Source organism: Myotis myotis, unplaced genomic scaffold (genome assembly GCF_014108235.1).
Source record: "Myotis myotis isolate mMyoMyo1 unplaced genomic scaffold, mMyoMyo1.p scaffold_m19_p_21, whole genome shotgun sequence".
NCBI classification, from domain to species: Eukaryota; Metazoa; Chordata; class Mammalia; order Chiroptera; family Vespertilionidae; genus Myotis; species Myotis myotis.
Window position 1 is genome coordinate 5,781,263 of NW_023416326.1, and position 20,344 is coordinate 5,801,606.

The 20,344-nt window shown below is 53.0% G+C and overlaps 1 protein-coding gene across 11 annotated transcripts in view; it reads right to left on the bottom strand.

Annotated features, from left to right (window-relative positions):
* The window catches only part of CNIH3 (cornichon family AMPA receptor auxiliary protein 3), a 121,332-nt gene that overhangs the window by 18,601 nt on the left and 82,387 nt on the right, over nucleotides 1–20,344 (bottom strand). The window lies entirely within an intron of this gene.

Consider the following 20,344-nt stretch of genomic DNA (forward strand, 5'->3'; position numbering starts at 1 on the left):
AAATCCCCAAAATAAAGGGTTTTTTTTTAAAGCTTTCTGTGTTGTACAAAAGTGATGGCGAGAGGGGGTTGGGGATTGGATACAGGCGCGCAAGGAATGCACGTTCAGCTTCTCTTGTCATCGCAAGAAGCTGTGGGTTTCTTATTGCTGCTTATTTTGGCAGAGAAGCTACTTGTAAGTAAAATGGACAGAAGCCGGGCAAAGGGGAAGGAAGAGACAAGAAGGCAGAGGTGACGGCAAGAGAAACAGCCCAATCTCCGTCTGTCCGCAGGCTGATCCCCAACTCTGGACAGTCAAGGCTTCGCAGCGGGGCCGTTGGGTCAAGTTCACTCTGGACTGAGCCCCGAGCCCCCCAGGAGCGATGGTTTCCCCACTTGTCTGGAGGGGGGAATGTTGGAGGGGACCTTCTCCAGCTACAGAAGGAGGCACAGCCACAGGAAGAACTAACTAGAGGTGAAGCTCCCCAGCCCGAGCCACCTCGTCCCAGGAAGGGTGACTCGATGACAGAACAAGGTGGTATTTGGCCAGTGGTCTGCGCATAAATGGACATAAGAGCCCCCCGCCGTGACTGCGCTCCCCAGGGGGGGCCAAAGCAATGAAGCCAGTACACCCCCCATACGTCCTTGTTCCAGAAACAAGGGGCTCAGAATACTAGTAAGTCCCACGTGAGTGAGAGCAACGTACTTCCCTCTACGGAGCAGGTATCATCTTATTTTTAAAATATTTTTATTGATTTCAGAGAGGGAGAGATAGATACATCAGGGATGAGAGAGAATCATGGATCGGCTGCCTCCTGCACGACCCCAGCTGGGGATCGAGCCTGCAACCCGGGTGTGTGCCCTGACCAGGAATCGAACCGTGACCTCCTGGTTCATAGGTCGATGCTCAACCCCTGAGCCACGCTGGCTGAGCAAAGCGGGTATAATTTTAAAGCAGCCACGTGTCATCCTGATCTCAATACTCCCGCAGAATTAGGAGAAAATTCTCATATCGCTTATATTCAACAGACACATTTCCCTATCACCCCTTGCTGGGTAATTAGCCAGCCTGTACTTGAGGCATTTAGGAACAAGAAACTTGTCACTCACTGGCAATGCTCACTCCATTCCCGGCTACCTCTAATTAATCACTGTCTTCCTGTATTGAATTTACATATGACTCCTTGAGGCTTCCCCCCACGGTCTACACCAGGGTCAGCAAAGTACAGCCCGCAGGCCAAATCCAGCCTGCCACCTATTTTTGTACAGCCCGTGAGCTAAGCATGGTTTTCATACACTTTTTTAAATAGCTGGAAAAAAATCAAAAGAAGAAGAACATTTTGTGACATGTAAAAATTACATTCAAATTTCAGCTTCCATAAAGTTTTATTGGCAACAAGACACACTCGTTCTTTTATATACTGTTCCTGTACACGTTCGCACTGCAAAGTTGAGTCGTTCTACAGACACCGTCTGACCCGCAAAGCCCAAAATAGTTTCTATCCTGCCTTTTACAGAAGAAAAAAAAGATTGCCAATCCTGGTCTAGTCTTTTATTTGCCCTCTAGAGCTGCACTGTCCAATACGGTGGTCACATTTGGCTATGCAAATTTAAATTTTAATTGGTTAAAGTTCAACTTAAAAGTTGGTTCCCACATTTTAATTGCTCAAACGCCACATCAGTCTAGCAGCTATTAAGCAGCACAGACATAAAACATGCTATCGTCACAGAAAGCTCCAGTGCAGGGGTTCTCAACCTTCTGGCCCTTTAAATACAGTTCCTCATGCTGTGACCCAACCATAAAATTATTTTCGTTGCTACTTCATCACTGTCATGTTGCTACTGTGATGAATCGTCATGTAAATATCTGATAGGCAGGATGGTCTTAGGCGACCCCTGTGGAAGGGTCATTCGACCGCCAAAGGGGTCTCGACCCACAGGTTGAGAACTGCTGCTGTAGTGTGAGGCCCATAGGATATGTCAGATCACTCTCCCAGAAGGAACCCTGCTAAAGATTGTCACCTATCATGAACCCAGCAAATCAATCTTTCTTTTTTCTTTTCTTTTCTTTTCTTTTCTTTCTCTCTTTCTTTCTTCCTTCTTCTCTTCTCTTCTTTTTTTTTTTTTTTTGGTTAATCCTCACGCAAGGATATTTTTCCATTGATTTTTAGAGCAAGTGGAAGGGAGGGGGAGAGACAGAGAGAAAAACATCGCTGTGAGAGAGACAATCGATTGGTTGCCTTCTGCACGCCCTGACCAGGGCTGGGGATCAAGCCTGCAACAGAGGTACCTGCCCTTGACCGGAATTGGACCCACGACCCTTCAGTCCTCGGCCGACACTCTATCCACTGAGCCAAACTGGCTAGGGCCCTGCAAATCTTCCTTCTTCAAGCTAAATCTTTCCAACTTTTATTTATATAAACTGGCACTAAGTTGCCTCATCATGCTAATTGCCCTCCATTGACGTTATAGGGAAATGTCCGTATTAAAATGTGACTGTCAGAACTAAACACCATCTTCAAGGTGAGATCAGCTGGCACAGAAAGTAAAAGTACCAGTCACCTCCTCTGTTCTGTAGCCTATGCCTCTATTAATGCAACCAGATAGCAGTAGTTTTTTGGGTACATCACATCCCTGGCTTCATACTGGCCTTGCATTGCTCATACTGGCCTTGCATTGCCTAAAAGCCATAGGTCTTTTTTTTTATGTGCTTCGAGTTAAACTCAGTCCAACTCATCCTGCATGCACATATTAGATTTGCGGGGGGCTTAAAGGCAGAAACCAACCTTTTCCCTGCCGGAAGCCGGTCCATCCTTGCTGCTTGACACAGTCGCTGCAGGAAAGAAACATCTGCATAGCATATGTTTCAAAGGACCTGGCGTATATAGCATACTGTTCTTAATATGTTTGCTCCCCTTAGCGCTGTGTGTTTTAACCAAGGTCACCTCTCCGAGAAAGGTTGTTTCCCCAGGTAGGAATTTTTCCCTGAAGTCAGGGAGGGGATGCCTCTCCTAGAAAGGTTGTTTCCCCAGGTAGGAATTTTTCCCTGAAGTCAGGGAGGGGATGAAACTCCTTAACTAAGTGCCAGGCGGGTAGTTAATCACTTTAACTACAAACAATCATGCTTAAGCTACATAATCTTTGCTGGAGAACCTAGCGAGGGAACATGGCTACAGAACCTGGCTGGAGAACCTGGAGAACCTAGCAAGAGAACATGGACACAGAACCTGGCTGGAGATCCTAAGCAGAACTTCGCTGGAGATCCAGACCAGAACTTGGCTGGAGATCCTGGCTGGAGATCCTGGCTAGGCTGCTGATCAACTGAACGCTGTCTCTGTGTCATTCCTTCTTTGCCGACTCCGTCCACACCTTTGGGGACCCCTGGACCTGCTGGGGTTGGACCCCGGCATTTCCCCTGTAATTACTCCCTATTCAGTGTGGTCCATTGGTCCAATCTGTTGATATATGACCTACCTCCCACCACAAATCCTAATGAACATAATGGCTCAGTATCCACATCCACATTCTCCCTGATATAAATGCCAAGTGAGCAGGCCCGAGGGCAGCGCCCGGAGCTCGCCATTCCTAGCTCCCAGGAGGCTGGCATCAGCAGTCCTCCAGCCTATTATTTATCCAACCATAGAGACCATTCACCACCCTTCGGCCCAGATAACCGATAGGAAGTCTCTGGGTGGCTTTAGAACCCCTACTGTGGGTGCACCTCATAGAAGCTCCCCAAAGAGCCTGGGAGCCCAGGGAGGGAAGTCAGGCCCTCACGTCGTGGCGGTGACTGGAGACCTGCCTGTGCAGGCCCCATGCCCAGTCCTGACCTGTGAGTGTCACCGTGTAAGTGCTAGGAGGTGGGTCTGGGCTGAAGTGGGGAGAGGAGCCCCTGGGGGGTTCTGAGCTGTCCAGCCAATAGGAGAGCAGGCGGCCCTACCCCCGCTCAGCTCCTGACCTGGAGGAAGGGGTGAAGGACGGCCCACAAGTGTAGCTCATGCCTTTGAGCTCCCTGAGAAAACAGGTCCTTCCCGGTGCTTCCTAATGATGGAGACGAGAAGGTACACGGTGAGGATAAAGGTTTCAGCATCCCCGCCCCCGCCTGGTAACCACTCACTGCCCGTCAATCATTCAGGGAGCATCCTTCACACACAGGCACTGGGCTAGGCCCTGCAGGAGCCCTGCTAAGTGGGTTTAGAGCAAATCCTCACCCTTGACATCTGGTCACCCTGGCCTGCCTCCAGCAAGAACTTAAATAAAAGTAAAAATGAGAGGGGGAAACACACACACACACACACACACACACACACACACTAAAACCCCAAGGAGCCAAATCAGTCGGCTTAAAATGTTGGGTCTAAGTTGCCCAGATGCTACAGGGGAGAGAGAAATCAGTGGCCTGGGTCTCCGCGTTCATGAAGGAAAAGCATCCTCGTTCCTTGGTGAAACCAACCATCCCCGACATTTGCATCTAAAAAGCTTTCCCTGCGCAACACACACACACACACACACACACACACACACACACACACACACACACCCCAGCAGACAGCAAGCGGGCTTAGGTTTTAATTGCAGCATCTCAGGAATTGCTGGGAACACAAAAGTGGGACCCAGTAAAAGCGTTCTATGAGGGAGGCTAGACAAGACAATACGGTCCTGATTTTGAATGCGCTTCCATGAATCTCCCACTAACACATCTCCCCAGCAGGCATGTAACGACTGGAGAACCAGTAGGCGGAGGTCAGCTTCTCCGGCAAAGACCTAGGCCCCAGCTGACCTGAGCTGCTCCTTAGCGACGGCGCCCTGCAGCTGGGAGGGCCCACGAGCCCACGGTGACAGTGACAATGATTTGTGAGAACTGAGGGACCTGCCCAGGCTTCTCCCTCCTGCCTGGATGCCCACTTTCCTTCTGCACAAAGGTGAGCTGTGCTGAAAAGTCTCCATCCGCCCCTCTAGGCCCTTCTCCCCCTCCTCTACCTGCTGTCTCCTGGCCCTCTGGCTTCCCCTGTGGTCAGGCCAATAGGAGGTTCCAGCAGACAATGGTAGGAGGTCCCTGACTCCCCTTCTTGCTGGGCTGTGGCTTGGCAGGGTCTCGGCCCCTCCACGAGGCCACAGCTCCCGCCAGGATCCCACCACCCTCTGGACAAACATGTGGGAAGCTAAGGACCCCTCCAAGCCAGTGTCTGTGCTGAACACGGGCTCCACACCTTCCCCCTCGCCTTTGCCCAAGGAGCCCAGGTCTCAGCCCAGGCTGTGGGCAGCCCGGCCTGAGTTCAGGCGGCATCAACAGGGCGCCACCGGACGGCCAAGGAGCCTGCTCCGCCATGGTCATCTCAGGACTTGGGCCCTGACAAATCTTTTCCTAACCTCTTTCTTCCAAGAAGAGTGTTTCTGAGCCTCCAAAACCTGGCGGGAAGAGCAAGCAGCTTGTGAACAGCCTGCCAATTTGCTAAGAGAATTTTTTTGTTGTCGTGGCTGTTGAAACTGAAACAGTTCTTCCGTCCACTGCCCACCCCGGCCGTGTTTTGCCAACACAACAGCCCCCGAGCCCCAAATAGAACTAAATGCAAGGGCAGCAGGATCGGGGGCCGCTGCCCTGGGTAAGGGAGCAGGGCCAGGCCACTTGGCTCTGGTGCTTATTTGCATGTGATTTACATAAATTTACATGTCGTTCTCAAGAGGCCTTGTTCCAAGTATTTAGAATCAAATTGGTGAGTTTGTGCAATTTCTTGGAAGTTTGTATCCAATTAGTCTCCCTGCTGGTCTGAGTCCAGGGACACTTCAATCCTGTTAAAAAGTGTGTCAAGCCCGGCTGGTGTGGCTCAGTGGTTGAGCATGGACCTATGAACCAGGAGGTCATGGTTCAATTCACAGTCAGGGCACATGCCCTGGTGGCAGGCTTGATCCCCAGTGTGGGGCGTGCAGAAGGCAGCCAATCAATGATTCTCTCTCATCACTGATGTTTCTCTCTCTCTCTCTCTCTCTCTCCCCCTTCCTCTCTGAAATCAATAAATATATATATGCATTTTTTAAAGTGTGTCAAGCTGACCTCATCTTCTACCATCACAGCTTCTCCTCTGACTCTGGCCCTCCTGCTTCCCGCTTAAAAGGGCCTTTGTGGTTACACTGGGTCCACCCAGATAATTCCCCGTCTCAATAGTCTTCATTTAATCGCACCTGCAGAGCCCCTTTTCCTACATAAGGTAACGTGGTCACGGGTTCCAGGGACAGTTCTCTGCACTAAACTTCCTCTGTGCCCCCCATCCATCCCCCACTCCCCAAACCCTGGCAACCACTGGTCTTTTTTGTCTCCACAGATCTGCCTTTTCCAGAATGTCACAGAGTTGGAATCATACGGAAGGTAGACTTTTCCCATTGGCTTCCTCCACTTAGCAACATGCATTTAAGGTTCCTTCAAGTCTGTTTGTGGCTTGACAGCTCATTTCCTTTCAGTTCTGCCAGGTTTCTGAGCTTTCCTTTCTCCTAGGTCCGGGGTCGGCAAACTGCGGCTCGCGAGCCACATTTTGGATGAGAACCTCCTGAAACAGCCTGGGCCACACAGAAGCAAGTCCCTCCCTGTCACCGCTCAGCCAACTCCTGCTAACCACTGGAAGGGGGTGGTCAGACAGTCCCTAATCAAAGTCCATACTCCATGGACAAGCCAAGCCAACTACTACGAAAGCGTTCTCCCAAATGCATCCTGACCATGTGGACTATCCCATCTTTCTCCTCCTTTCCGTCTGTCGAATGCTTGGGCCCAGATAAATGCCACCTCTCCACGATGCCCTCATATGACCCTGCTTGGAACCTGCGCCCCAGACCTCTGCTGCGTTATGGTAGATGTACTATCTTCGACTTGCAAGATCCTTGAGGACTGGGTCCTTACCTTACTCTTTATATTTCCTGCAAATCCAAACACAAGTGACCGACTACCGGGCACTCAATAAATATGCATAGAATTAAATACAACTGTTTTCCCTAAAGGGCTACCCTGCACACAGCCAAAAATACCCTGTACATTGCCCAGGGCAAGAGATGATCTGCTTTATGAATTATACATGGTTCCTGCTTCTCGTTTGCATCTTCCTATTGCTTCCTGTCCATCGGCCTGCTCAGAGCTTATTAATTCTCGGGGAAAGACGGCCAGGAGAAGAGGATACACTCTGACACAGATCCACCATTTGGGGGTGGGGCGGGGAGCGGTAGACATGAACTGGATTTGGGATGTGGTTTTCTTTACATTTTTAAGCGACCACAAATGTAAACATCTTTACATTTACATGTTACACAAATGTAAACATCGCTTTACATTTTTAAGCGACCACAAGGCCACATGCTGGCATACAGAGCCTTCCACAGTGTACCTGGGCCAGGGCCTAAACCTCACCGCCCTCCCGGCTCTGGGGTGCACACTGCGGAACGGAGGCCGCGTCTCACGCATCTTCACGGGCGGCCCGCACAGCACTGACTGCACAGCTGCTGGGAACGCAGATGGCGGTGAGTTCCCCGCGGGGTGCAACCAGCACGGGGCTGAGCGGAGGAGCGAGGCCACACCCGTCTCTTTGCCTCTCTCTCACGTCTTTTTGGACTTCCCTTCCAGAACTGGGTCAGCCACCTTCTGGTGCCCGAGCACCCGCAGCAGCACCCAGCAGTGACCACTCACCAAACAACGCAAAACCCAAGGAAGGAACCCGGGAGAGAGGAGGAGAGGGAGGAACAATAAAAGCCAGGGAGCGGCCGGGCAGAGGGAGGGAGGGGAGATGTAGGAAGTAAACTACCAGTTTTGTGTTGTTTTTTCGCTTGGCCAGGACCTCAGGCCCTTCTGAGTATTTCTGCTCCTTTGAAATAAGCTGCAAAGAGAACGGGAGTTTCCTACTGTTCGCTGCTTCAATATGGTCCTGGTTTCCGCAGCCACAGAGACACCTCAGCCACTGCCCCCCCAGTGAGTGCAGCACCGTCCGAATTTCTCCTGCGCCCCCCTGCCCCCCAGACACCCAGCCTGCCTAAGCGGCTACTGCTTGAGCAGGTTTCCGGGACTGGCACTGGCCTCCTCTCGCATTTTCCCAGACCTTTGAACTGGAGGCATCCTAGTGGTTGGGCAAACCCTCGGCCCTCTAGTGGCAGTGGGTGAGCATTACCCACTTGGTAGAGAAAAACTGGGTCTCAACTTCAAGACCAGGCTGTTTCCAACAGGCAGGTGTCTGTGGGATATGGGACAGTCATCGCTTTAAGTAGCCGGGAGAGACTTCACCAAGAAGGGATGGCCGCGAAGGTACATGGGTGAGGGTGAAGATGCTTTCCGTCCCCCTGGAACTGGAGGATCTGCTTCCATTCGACAAGCAGGTCATGCCTGACGCCAGGCAGGACGTGAGAGCTGTGAGGTCCCCCGGACAACACCCAGTCCAAGCCCACTCTCTCCGATATGCTGTAGTCTGTCTCCATGGCAACCGCTCGGGATGTGAAATTATCTGCGAGAAGCACTTACCGTCTCTTGCACACACCCAGTCGCCGAGCATGTGTTGGGGGCCTGCTGTGTGTGGGTCCTGGGCTAGGTGCTGGGCAGTAGCTACAAGGCAGACCCGTGCCCTGCTCTCAGTCTAAGAGGTCCCAGGTCCCTCAGCCTCTACCAAAGTTCAAACAGCCCCCCACACTTTACCAGGGCTGCACCCACTCCCACCTCCCAGCCTAAGAGACACCAGGTTACTGTGCCTGGTGGTGGCTCTCTCCCGGGGTGCCCCGAGCCTCCGGACCACGGGGAAACGGCTGCCTGGCCTTCATGAACACCGGCCTTCCCTTCATTCCCAAACCTTCCACAGTCCCGCCTGGGTCGCTCCAGTCCAGCTGACTGGCCCGCAGGAGCCAAAGCAGGACCAGTGTGGTTACACTTCACCACTGACTGCATTTCCTCCACTTTCCTAGAGTGCAGATGAGCCTCTACGTCGATGTGGCTGGAACCGGCATCCAAAACGTACAATGTCCACTGTCCACACAGGGTGCTCTGTGGACACAGCAGCCACCACACGGGAGTGGAGCTGCTCATTCTATAGCAAGCATGTCAAACTCGCGGCCCACGGGCCGCATGCGGCCCACAAGGAATATTTTTGCGGCCCAGCCAATATAACAGTATGTAAGAAATATTTTAATAAACATTTCATAATTTAATTTTTACAATATCCCTTTATACATAATTATTAATAACAAACTAAAACGCTGGCTAATGACTGATTACTATACTCGTGTTGCATTCATTTCCCTTACGTGCATTACGCGCAGGCGCACCATTTCTCTCCACTAGTACTAGTAGCGAATATTTCAGCAGCCGATGGCCACGTCATTAGTCTTGGACTGACTTGTTTGGTGGGCACAACAGGAAATATTTTGCTTTCTTTCGGAGAACAAGAAAAATAGGTTTATTTGCCTTACGCTTATTAATTTGTGCAATTATTCAGTGTCTGGTAAGTTAATGTTCAAGGAAAAACATTCATTTTTATTTAAATGTTCTATTGTTTTATGTTAACGGTGACTCATTTGTATCAGCCTTTGCATTCAGCATGTCTCTATTGAAATAAACCTACGTTTCTATGAAAATGGAAGCTGTTTATTTTTGCGACACAGACACTTAGACCTTGTTCGCGTGGCCCGTGTCAGCCTTTGAGTTTGACATGCTTGTTCTACGTGTTTTCTCCAGGAGCCTGGCGTCTCCTCGGGGCAGGCCTCCTTCCGCTCCTCCCTACCGTCCCAGGATCCTGGACAGACAGGGACAGTGTGGAACTGGTTGGTGCACTTGAGGACAGGAAAATAAGAGCTAAACCAAAGTGCATCCTCTCCCAACGCCTGCCTAGAGCCACCCACAAGAGGACAGAGGCCCTCAGAGGTGTCTGAGCCACAGAGCACGGCTGGTGGACACAGTAGAGGTCGGGGACCCTTGGGAGCCTCAGAGCAAGGCCGTCTCTGGATGGTGGTGTTCAGCTGCATAAACAAGCGTCCCTTCCGAGTCCCTAGTTCCCCTGCCTGATGCCCAGCCTCTCACGTCCCAGGGCCGGGCTCTCTCTCCCGACGGGGAAGACCTACCCACCGCTCAGCGTCCTGTCATCAGAGACCCTCTGCTACCTGCGTCGTTCTAGGACTGTAAGAAATCAGAAATGCCATTCTCTTTTTTAGTATGTTCCCCCCCCCCCCCCCATTGATTTCAGAGAGAGAGGACGGTAAAGGGAGCAGGAGACAGAAACATCAATGAGGAGAGAGAATCATTGATCAGCTGCCTCCTGCATGCCCCACACTGGGGATCAAGCCTGCAACCCGGGCACGTGCCCTGACCGGGAATCGACATTCAACCACTAAGCCCCGCTGGCCGGGCAATCATTCTCTTTTAAGAAACAGTCTATGCCCTAACCGGTTTGGCTCAGTGGATAGAGCGTCGGCCTGTGGACTCAAGGGTCCCAGGTTCGATTCCGGTCAAGGGCATGTACCTTGGTTGCGGGCACATCCCCAGGGCGGGGTGTGCAGGAGGCTGCTGATCGATGTTTCTCTCTCATCGATGTTTCTAACTCTCTATCCCTCTCCCCTCCTCTCTGTAAAAAATCAATAAAATATATTTTTTTTTAAAAAAAAGAAACAGTCTACCTACAGAGCACAGGACGCTGAAACAGCTCCCTGGGACGTGTGGCTCAGCAGAGAGGTGGGGGGGCTCAGTGCTGCTCCCGCTGCCCCAACTCCCAGCACAGGGGCCGGGGTCCTGTCACTTCTCCAGTCTCTTCCCGCTCTGGGCACAGACACTAATGAGCAGAGAATGGATGGGAGAGGCAGTGGGGAGGCTGAGGGCGAATAAATTATTCAGACGCTCACAGGAACAAAACGCTGCCGGAGTCTGAATCACACGTGGCTTCCCCCAGCGAACTTGACACTAGCATCCGCTGCAAAGAAAGGGCTTTGCTAAGCAGCGCCCGGCAACTGCCTCTGGGGCACCTGCTGCTTCAGGACTCCGAGCAGCAGGCGCACAGGAAGCGGGGCCTCAGCTGTCCCCGCGCCCACCTCCTGGGCTGAGGCTGGCGAGGGACAGAGGGCACACACACAGTGCCACCCTGCGGCTGGGGGGTGGAGGGGGGTCTCAGCAGGCTCCCCCACAACAATAAGGAGGGGAAGACACGGAAGGTCCAAGACAGGCAGCAGGAAGTGCTCCCATTCAGCCCGTCCCTCTCCCACTCAAGCCAGGGGACCCGTCAAGGTCGGGGTCAAGTTGATTTCCTGGTACATCACGTCCCTCAAGTCACAGAACCTATGGATGAGGTTAGCAAGGACTTGCTCTCTGGATCCTTCGCCTGCACAGCGGTGGAGACCAAGGAGACGCGTCTTTATTCTGCACGTCAGCTGCTCTGAGACACGGCCGGCTGCCTGATGACACTCCCGGGCCCGAGGAAGAGCGCTGTTCTGGGGATCCGGAACCCCAGGATCCGCGCACCGCCAGCTACGGGCAGGGCACCGTGTGTCAACACGCAGCAACACACATGCTCCCCAGCAACACTGGACCCAAACCCTTTCCTGGATTGGGATTTGGTTTGTCTTCTCCATTTTCTTTCTTGAATAAAATGTTCCTTGCCCTGGCCGGTTTGGCTCAGGGGATAGAACGTTGGCCTGTGGACTGAAGGGTCCCGGGTTCGATTCCAGTCAAGGACGTGTGTTTCTCTCACATCCATGTTCCTCTCTGTCTTCCCCTCTCTCTTCCACTCTCTCTAAAAATCAATGGGAAAATATCCTGGGGGGAAGATTTTTAAAGAATGTTCCTTGGCATCTTAATAGGAGAAAGGAAAAGCTGAAACCCGGGGGAGGGCAGATGGAGCAGGAGCTCCCGGCCACCCGAAGTCTCTGTGTGGCGCCGCTGGGGGCTGCTCTCTCTGCGCCGACGTCTGTCCCTGTCCCGGGCCCAGCGCTTGCCTGGCCTCCCCGTGGCTCAGTGCGACCGACAGCTCGGGAACACCATGCTGCCCGGCGTCATTTCTCCCGGGGCTTTAACGATGCTGCCACGTCCAGCCTCATCCTGCTCCCTCGTAGCCACCCTGGGAGGGCGGGAGCTGATTTTAACGGAGGCGCCAGCACACAGCGCGGTTCGGAGCCACAACATCGCCTCTCCCCAGGGGCACGGCGGATGCTGCCTCCCATTTGCAGAGCAAAAGGCTCTCCCTGTGCAGCGGCGGGAGCTGCCAGCTCCACTAATGGGAGGGGAGGCTCCTGGCGGGAACGCGGAGGGCGCACACTGCGTGGACCTGCACGGCGCCGGGGTGGAAACGAGCACATCCGCCCGGCAGAGTGTAGGTGTGGGCGATGGGGGGGTTGTCGGGAAGAGGGGGGGCTCTGGGGGTAGGGGCTGAGTCGGCTTTTCCAAGAGGAAAAGGAAGAGCCGGGCTTCACGTCACCATTCATGCCTCCTTGGAATTTGGGGCCGAACGTGCTGGGAGACACCCAAGTGGCCAGACTCCGCTTTCCTATTGAGTCACTCGGCTGCTGCTCCTTTCGTGGGCTCTGCTACATCCACGCCAAGCCCGCGTCCGCAGTCTCCATCAGGGCTGGGGGCGCGGAGGGCGAGCCGTGTGCCAGGGGAGCGCGTCGCGCTGTCTTCATGATGAGCAGGCGGAGACCTGGCTCAGGGGCGGTAGGCGGCCTGCGCGCTAAAGGACAACATTTGGGGCCACACCTCCTGGCTGGGGGAGAAGGGGGGCAGCGGCTCCCCATCAAGCTGAGAAAGAAAATCAATCAGACCCTCTTCTGCAGCTCACGGGGGAGCACACACCGCAGGGTCTGGGCAACACGAAGGGGACCTGGACGCAGGTGAGGTGACAGGTAGACCAAAGAGGCGGGCAGTGAAGGACCCCCACTTCCTGCCCTGGTGTGGCTTCTCCTGGGGAGTTACTGCTCCCCTCTGAGTGCAGTCCGGTGGGAGGGCACACCCAGGTGCCTGTTCTTCCGGGGGGTGAGGGGGTGGAGAGGCCAAAAGGATGCCTGGTGATCCCTGTCATTCCCCCTGCTCAGTCCAGCCAGCGGGCCAGCAACCCACACTCAGCCTGGACGGCTCCACAGCCTCCAAGGGCAGTGATGGTGAACCTGTGACACGCGAACTCATTTTTTTGGGTTGATTTTTCTTTGTCAAATGGCATTTGAATATATAAAATAAATATCAAAAATATAAGTCTTTGTTTTACTATGGTTGCAAAGATCAAAAAATTTCTATATGTGACACGGCCCCAGAGTTAGGTTAGGGTTTTTCAAAATGCTGACACGCCGAGCTCAAAAGGTTCGCCATCACTGGCCTAGGGGCACGTCAAGGACAAAAGAGGGGGGGGGGGGCGGTGATCTGACCCGGCTACTCAGTGCCACGGCTCTAGGGGCCCTCCTGCCCCTTCGCCATGACTCCTTTTGTGGAGGAAGGTGGCCGGCACTGATTTCTAAGGACCTTCACTGGCACTCCCGTACCCTGGTATCTGACAGCGAAGGCCCAGGAAGGCCATCGGAAAAGAGAAACCCTGACGGGAGAACAGGAGAGGAACGAGGCGCACGGAGCAAGCAGCCAAGGACCAATCCTGGGCTGGGCGGGAGCCGAGACCACTGTGCTCGGCCTCTTCATTGTGCACACGCCCAGCAACCACAGGCCGCGGAGACGCACAGACCCGCCCGCACCCACCGCTGGGGGGCGCCTCGCGGCAGCAGCCCCATTAGCTGCGGGCCCCCTTCTAGGGCAAGACTCGTTCTCACACTGTCAGCCAAGGAGAGACAGGATGTCAAGGCTGGACGCGCCTCCCGCCAGCCAGTTCTCTCCCGTCAGCACTTAGTGTCTGCTGTTGCTCTGCGGGCCTCCACGCAGGTCCCTCACCAGAACCTCCATGGAAAGCGATCAGGGGTACGCCGTGGCCCGGCCACGACGACGAGGTGACTCTCAGCCCCGCAGCATCTGGTTCCCACCCCAACCCAGATAGGAATCCCTGCCGGCTCCCGGAGACTGTCCCTCCCACCCACAGCCCCCAGCGCGCGCTCCAGCTCGGCAGCTGTGACCAGCCCCTTCCCAGGGTCACCTCCCCGCCGTCCTCATGAAATGTCAGCTTGATGCACCACAATTCGGAACCCCTGTCGGATAAGGAGTCCTCCCAGGCCCCTGGACGAGGGCAGTGAGAGCAGGACTGTGAGGACAGGACGAGCTCTGGGAGGGTCTCTGAGCCTGAGCCACTCCCAGATAAACGCAGAGAAGGGGAGGGGAGGGGAGCGGGAGCCTCTGTGTATCCCTTCGGTGTAGAATTTAGAAATGGTTGGCACGAGTTGGTTCTCTTTGGCCCTGGTCCACCTGCAGCTGCTATGAAAAACCCCCCCCCACCCCCAACTGGCAGTACGTCTGGATGGACAGGTAGCACCCCCGCCCCCCCCCCCCCACACACACACACACTGGACCCTCTGCCTGTGACACACCCGGGTTATCTGGGGCCTCCAGGCAGTGAGTGTGGTGCCTTCAGAATCTCTCTCCCCTCCCTGACTCCCCCCGCCCCCCATACCAGGCCTTCCACCTCCCAGTTCCTCTTTCTTCAGCTTTGCATTGGGGGGTGGGGGGGTGGGGTAGAATCATGCGGCTACGTCCCTACCCACAACCCCTGAATGCAGTTGCTAATCCCTTCTCTCAATAAGGTTCGCAGAACACATTTAAATACTTTTCTTTTTCATCCCAGATACAAATGTCTCTATTATATAGGAGACCATCTGGGCTGCTACAGCTAGCTGGCTATGTTGCTATCGGCTCCTTTTTTTAGGGTTTGTGAATCAGCTGCCAATAAGGAAAATTAAAAAAAAAAAAAGGAGAAAAGAAGGAAGTCAGCTCCAAGATTCTGCCTCCCTCCCCTGCGCCCTTCCCCGGCGGGAGAGCTGGATTCCACAGTCAACATGGACCACGTGCAGCAGTCACAGAAGCGTCCCCAGGACTGGTGCTCGGAGATGCCAGCCCACGGCTCTGGGGGCCCTGGGGGCGGGAGGAGGTGTCAGCGGCGCCCCAGCCCTTGGCCCTCCAGCTGGGCTAAGGAACGCGGCGCAGCCTCTGGCAGAGCTAGGACGCCTGCGAAGGAGAGGAATGAAAGGAGGTCAAGGCAACCAAGCAAGGAGGGAAGAAGGAAGGAGACAGAGAAAGCAGCCGGGCCTGGGACCTTCGGATGCCAGGGACTCCCAACAACCACAGGCTTCTCCTGGGCCAGCGGGAGCACCTGCTGGGCGGGGGGTGGGGGTGGGGGTGAGGGTGAGGGGGGCGGGGCAGAGCTCTGGGTGGTGGGTGGCCCAAACCTTCAAAGAATCTAAGTCAGTGGTTCTCAACCTTCTGGCCCTTTAAATACAGCTCCTCATGTGGTGACCCAACCATCACATTATTTTCGTGGCTACTTCATCACTGCCATGTTGCTACTGTGATGAATCGTCATGTAAACATCTGAGATGCAGGATGGTCTTAGGCGACCCCTGTGAAAGGGTCGTTCGACCGCCAAAGGGGTCGCAACCCACGGGTTGAGAACCGCTGGTCCAAATGGAAAAGCCGAGAACTGGAGAGCAAGGGATTCACAGTCCCTGGCTGGCGGGACACAAACAATGGTTGGATAAATGTGTGGCTTCACTGCTCCCACGAAGGCCTGCAGCCCAAACGGTGACTGCAAATGGACACGCAGGCCCTCCCCGCCTCCCGCACCCACCCGCCTTCCAACCTAACCCCAGGCGGACAGAAACAAGGCAAATTTCATCAGCCCCGCACTTATGGCCAGGAAAGCAAGGGGTTTTCATTGCTAGGGAGTATTTTTTTGTTGTGGCGGTAATTGCGTGTGTGTGTGTGTGTGTGTGTGTGTGTGTGTGAGAAATCACATTTTTACAAATCTGGTTTGTTTTTTAAGCCATTTCAGTGACTCAAGGCCGTTTAAAGAAACTAGAAAATAAAGTCATCCTCCCAATTGTGTCCCAGGGAGCCAGCCTGCTTCCTCTGCAAGCTACAGCCGTCCTCAGCCGGGACAAAAACAGAACCCTGGCAGGCGGCTTGGTTGGTTGGAGCCCCGTCCCAAGGGGTGGGACCTGGGAGGTTCTGGGTTCGAAAGCCAAAGGCGCCTGCCGAAGAGGTGATTTCATTCCTGCTGCTCCGGTCTGAGCGCCCCCAGCCACCTGCTCCACGCGTGCTCCTGTGTCCGCCCATGTTCTGCCGGTGCGGGACCTTGGCCGGAGGGGGCCTGCCTCCGTCCCTTCTGCTTCACTCAGAGACTGTGTACGAGGTCACCGGTGCCCAAGGCCAGGGAGCGACACAGGCGTCCCCACGCGTGTGCCACGCACGGGCTGCAGGGAGCTGAGACAATGGTGGGACTCCAGCCGGACAGTGTGAGAATGTGTAGAATTTAGATCCACGAGGGCAGAAGTCTTTCCCCGGGGAAAGAGGAATGCATCCGCCTGCCCAGGAGGCCATGCAGCCCAGCTGTGGAGTTGGGGCTCTGAGACGGCGGCGGGGCAGGGCGATACCGCCGGGCGACAGGCCTCTAACCCCACTCTGATGTGGCCATGGTCCCAGGACGGCGGTTTTCACCCGGTGTGCCGCAGGAATTTTTAGACAATGCAGTACCTGACTATTTCGTCAGGGGCACTGACCTCTCTTCCCTTAGATCGTCAAGTAAAAAAAAAAAAAAAATTAAAAAAAAAATGACAACAGCCAACACAACAATAGCCGCCTAGCATGAATCAATCAGACTGATGCCCATTTTTTTGGCAGATGGGAAAAACTTTTTTGGTGTGCGGCGGAATTTCAGTAATGAGCTGTTGGGTGCCATGCAAGGAAAAATGTCGCAAGTCCCTGTCCTAGGAGGTCCAGGGGGTCCCACCCTTGGCCTTCAACCTCCACGCCCTGTAGCAGGGAGGGTCCCAACCCAGATGCTGAGCGCCCGATCCCGTGGGGCTGAGCACATGGAAGGCGGTGGCTCCGTCACAGTCTGCCGCTTGCTCTTGACATAGAGATCTTTCTCAGCGGCTGGTAGTCTGGCTTTCCCGCAGCCTGAGTAAGGCGGTCTCAGGGCTGCCTCTCCTCCTGTGCCAAGTCGGCAGTACCTGCCAGCCTCCTCATTCAGCCCTGGGTTGGTGCTCAGAGACCAGCTCAGGCTCTAATGGTGCACTTGACGTTTCCAGTAACTTTTATGGGAATTAATTAGATTCCAAGTGCCATTAGGAGAAGTGCAGGTGAGCCTGGCCGGCGTGGCTCAGTGGTTGAGCATTGACCTATGAACCAGGAGGTCCCTGGTTCGATTCCCTGTCAGGGCATATGCATGGGTTGCAGGCTCGATCCCAGTGTGGGGCGTGCAGGAGGTAGCCGAATAATGATTCTCTCTCATTGCCGATGTTTCTATCTCTCTCTCCTTCTCCCTTCCTCTCTGAAATAAATAAAAATGTATTTTTTTAAAACTCAATGGGAAAAAATATCTTTAGGTGAGGATTAGCAAAAGGAAGGAAGAAAGAGAGGGTGGGAGGAAGGGAGGGAGGGAGAAGTGGGAGGAAGGCAGGCAGGCTACTGTCAACCCCAGGCACCCTACCATTTCCCATAAACCCATGTTTTGTTTCCAGATGGGTAATTAGAGAAACGGGGCAGTTTGCTGGGTTTCCAGTGGCTGAATCTATGAGAGCGGGGCTGGCTGGGAGGCGCAGACCTCTTGCCCTGCAGCACCGCTGCTCAGTGCATGTGTACTTGTTAGCATCAGTTGGGACCCATTAAAACTCTCCCATAACAAGTGCTGCTGCGGATCCAAAGACGTGCTGTTGGGGGTTTCTTTTCTTTGTATGCTGTCGCAACTTGGAGTGTTAAAATGTGACTCGACATTAAAAGAAACTTTAAAAGTTAAAAACCTGGAATAACTGGTCATGCATCTTTGCAAAGGATGGTTTCATCTGTGTGCATATAAACAACCTGCAATCAGGCCAAGCTGGGCTGAGCGCTCTTCCCGGAAACACTGTTCATTTCGTGTTGGCTGGAAACAGACCCCACTTCACATCTGAAAACCATTAGAACGTTTTTTTCTTCCAAACACCCACATGCAATTTTTAGAAGTGCGCACACACACACAATGACTGGGAGAGAAGACACCCAAATCTTGTCTGGATGATAAGATTAGTGGTGATTTTGTTCCATTATATGTCCCTGTATTTTCAATTTTTTGAGCAATGAACCTATATCCTTTTATAAGCAGAAAAAGTAATTTTGAGAAAATGAAATAGAATGTCCTATTTTAAAAAAAGGGCATGGAGTGTGTTTTAGTATCTTCTTGTTGTTTCAACTCCAAATATTTTCTTTATACAGAGAAAAGTTTCTATCCTTTGGATGAAGACATTACCCGCTATTATCAGAGTTAAACAATCCAATGACAGTTACTAGACTTAGAAAAAGGACATGGGCATAAGAGTCTCAAACTCCGCTTAAATTGCAGTTCCCCCACACACCAGCTGTGCAACCTTGGGCAAGTTTCAGAACCTCTCTGATCCACAGTTTCCTCATCTGTAAAAGGCAGTTGTGAGGACTAAGGAGCTGCCTGGACAATAGAAGGCCATGTGCCTGAAGGTATGCAAAGCCACACACACACACACACACACACACACAACTCGGTTTTATGCTGCACCTTTGAAATGTGACAAATGTACTCAAAGATAGTGGCTGATATAAAAGAGATTAATTGGTAATCTGAAACATTTTCATTTGAAAACAAATGAAGATAAATTTGCAAAGTAAACAACAAGCCCTGAAAAAAATGTTGTGCTTAAGGCTGGCCATATCCATCTTCGCTCCCAGGCCCTTAGTGGGAAGAAGAGAGAGGTTATCAGCTGGAGGTCTATCTGAGAGGTTCTTAAGAGCCTAGAACTCGCCTACTGCAGACACTCAATGCATAGTAGCTACTATTATTACCCCTAAGTAGGAATGTGCAATTAAATAAGAAAAATGTGCCATCTTCATCTTACAGCCTAGGCATGGCAGGGGGAAGGCCTTTTAATTGCTGTATGTTGTCAAGTGCCCAATTCCTTATTTGGGATGTCAATACATGCTAAGCAATCAATATGGCTCATCACGTCAAGAATTATCCATGTGCTGGAAGCCAATTCCAGCACGTCAGCAAGGGCTGAATCATCTGGAGTGGTGAGGCCATTTCCCCAAACCTGAAAAGGGATGATTGCTTGCTGCCAGACAGCTCAAGGCATCGTAATCTATATGTTATTGCCTCCTACTGGCCAAACGCCTGAACAGCCGAAGGCTAATTCTTCCAATCTGACAGTGGACTCTGTAAATGAAACCTGACCCTTTGAAGTGTGTATCTCTGCCTCGCCTCAGGACAATGTGTGTTAATAAAAAGCATGGGGTCCTGAGACGAGGAGATCTTAGTTTCTTTAGCTAGGCTCCTCTGACCCCCAAATGCCTTTCAAAGTTATGCTTCGTCCCTGGACTCTTTAGTAAGTTACACACAGCCCTTCTCCAGGTTTCCTGAACCCTTCTAGATGCTGGAACAAGAACCCCAGCATCCATGGACTACAGGAGCTGGGAAGTAAGCAAGCGCAGAGCCTAATACAGAATTCCTTCTCCTAGATTTTGGTTGAAATAATGTCACGGTGTAACCCATATCTCCACGTACACTGTGCACTGAGATCGATGCGCCTCAGGCTTTCCCTTCCGATAGTCAGGAACCCAATCATGGTTTCCGGCGGTTCCATTGGGAGAAGGAGAAGGAAAAGACTCGGAAAGGAAGGGGGACTGAGACTTGGGAAGTGTCACTGGCATTTGGATTCCATGAGCACGAATTCTTTTTATTCTTAGATGCTGGAATCTTGCCACCTCTACTGGGTGCCAGGACCTGACCCAGCCTTGGGTCCCGACCATTCAGCTTCCCCTGGACCAGGGGGCGAACGCTGGAGACCTGGAGAGCAGGGGCCAATGTGGGATCAGGGCCATCCATGCCCGGTTTGGGTTCGGATGTCTATTAGTCAACCACGGCACAAGCAGTCCATTGAATCAACCTGCTCTCCAATTATTTATCATCTGCCCCCGAGTGAGAGGCAATTAAGCCTTCTGGATATCTGCCCTGCTCCAGGAGCCAGTTCAGAGAACTCCATGCCTGACAGCTTGATGGAGTTCTCTGGTCCCTGCCCGCCTCTGGCCAAGGCAAACGCATCGAGAAATAGCCCGTGAAGTTATTCTGGGAAAAGGGGGTGCTGTGGTTAGCTCCCTGGAAGGCAGGTCACTTGTCAAATCCCAAGGAGCAGAGGAATCACATGAGCGAGAGTCTGCCGCACTGATCTGCCCTGCGCCCCTGTACTTCCTTAACAACTGTCGGCCCCGCCATAGATGAGACCCA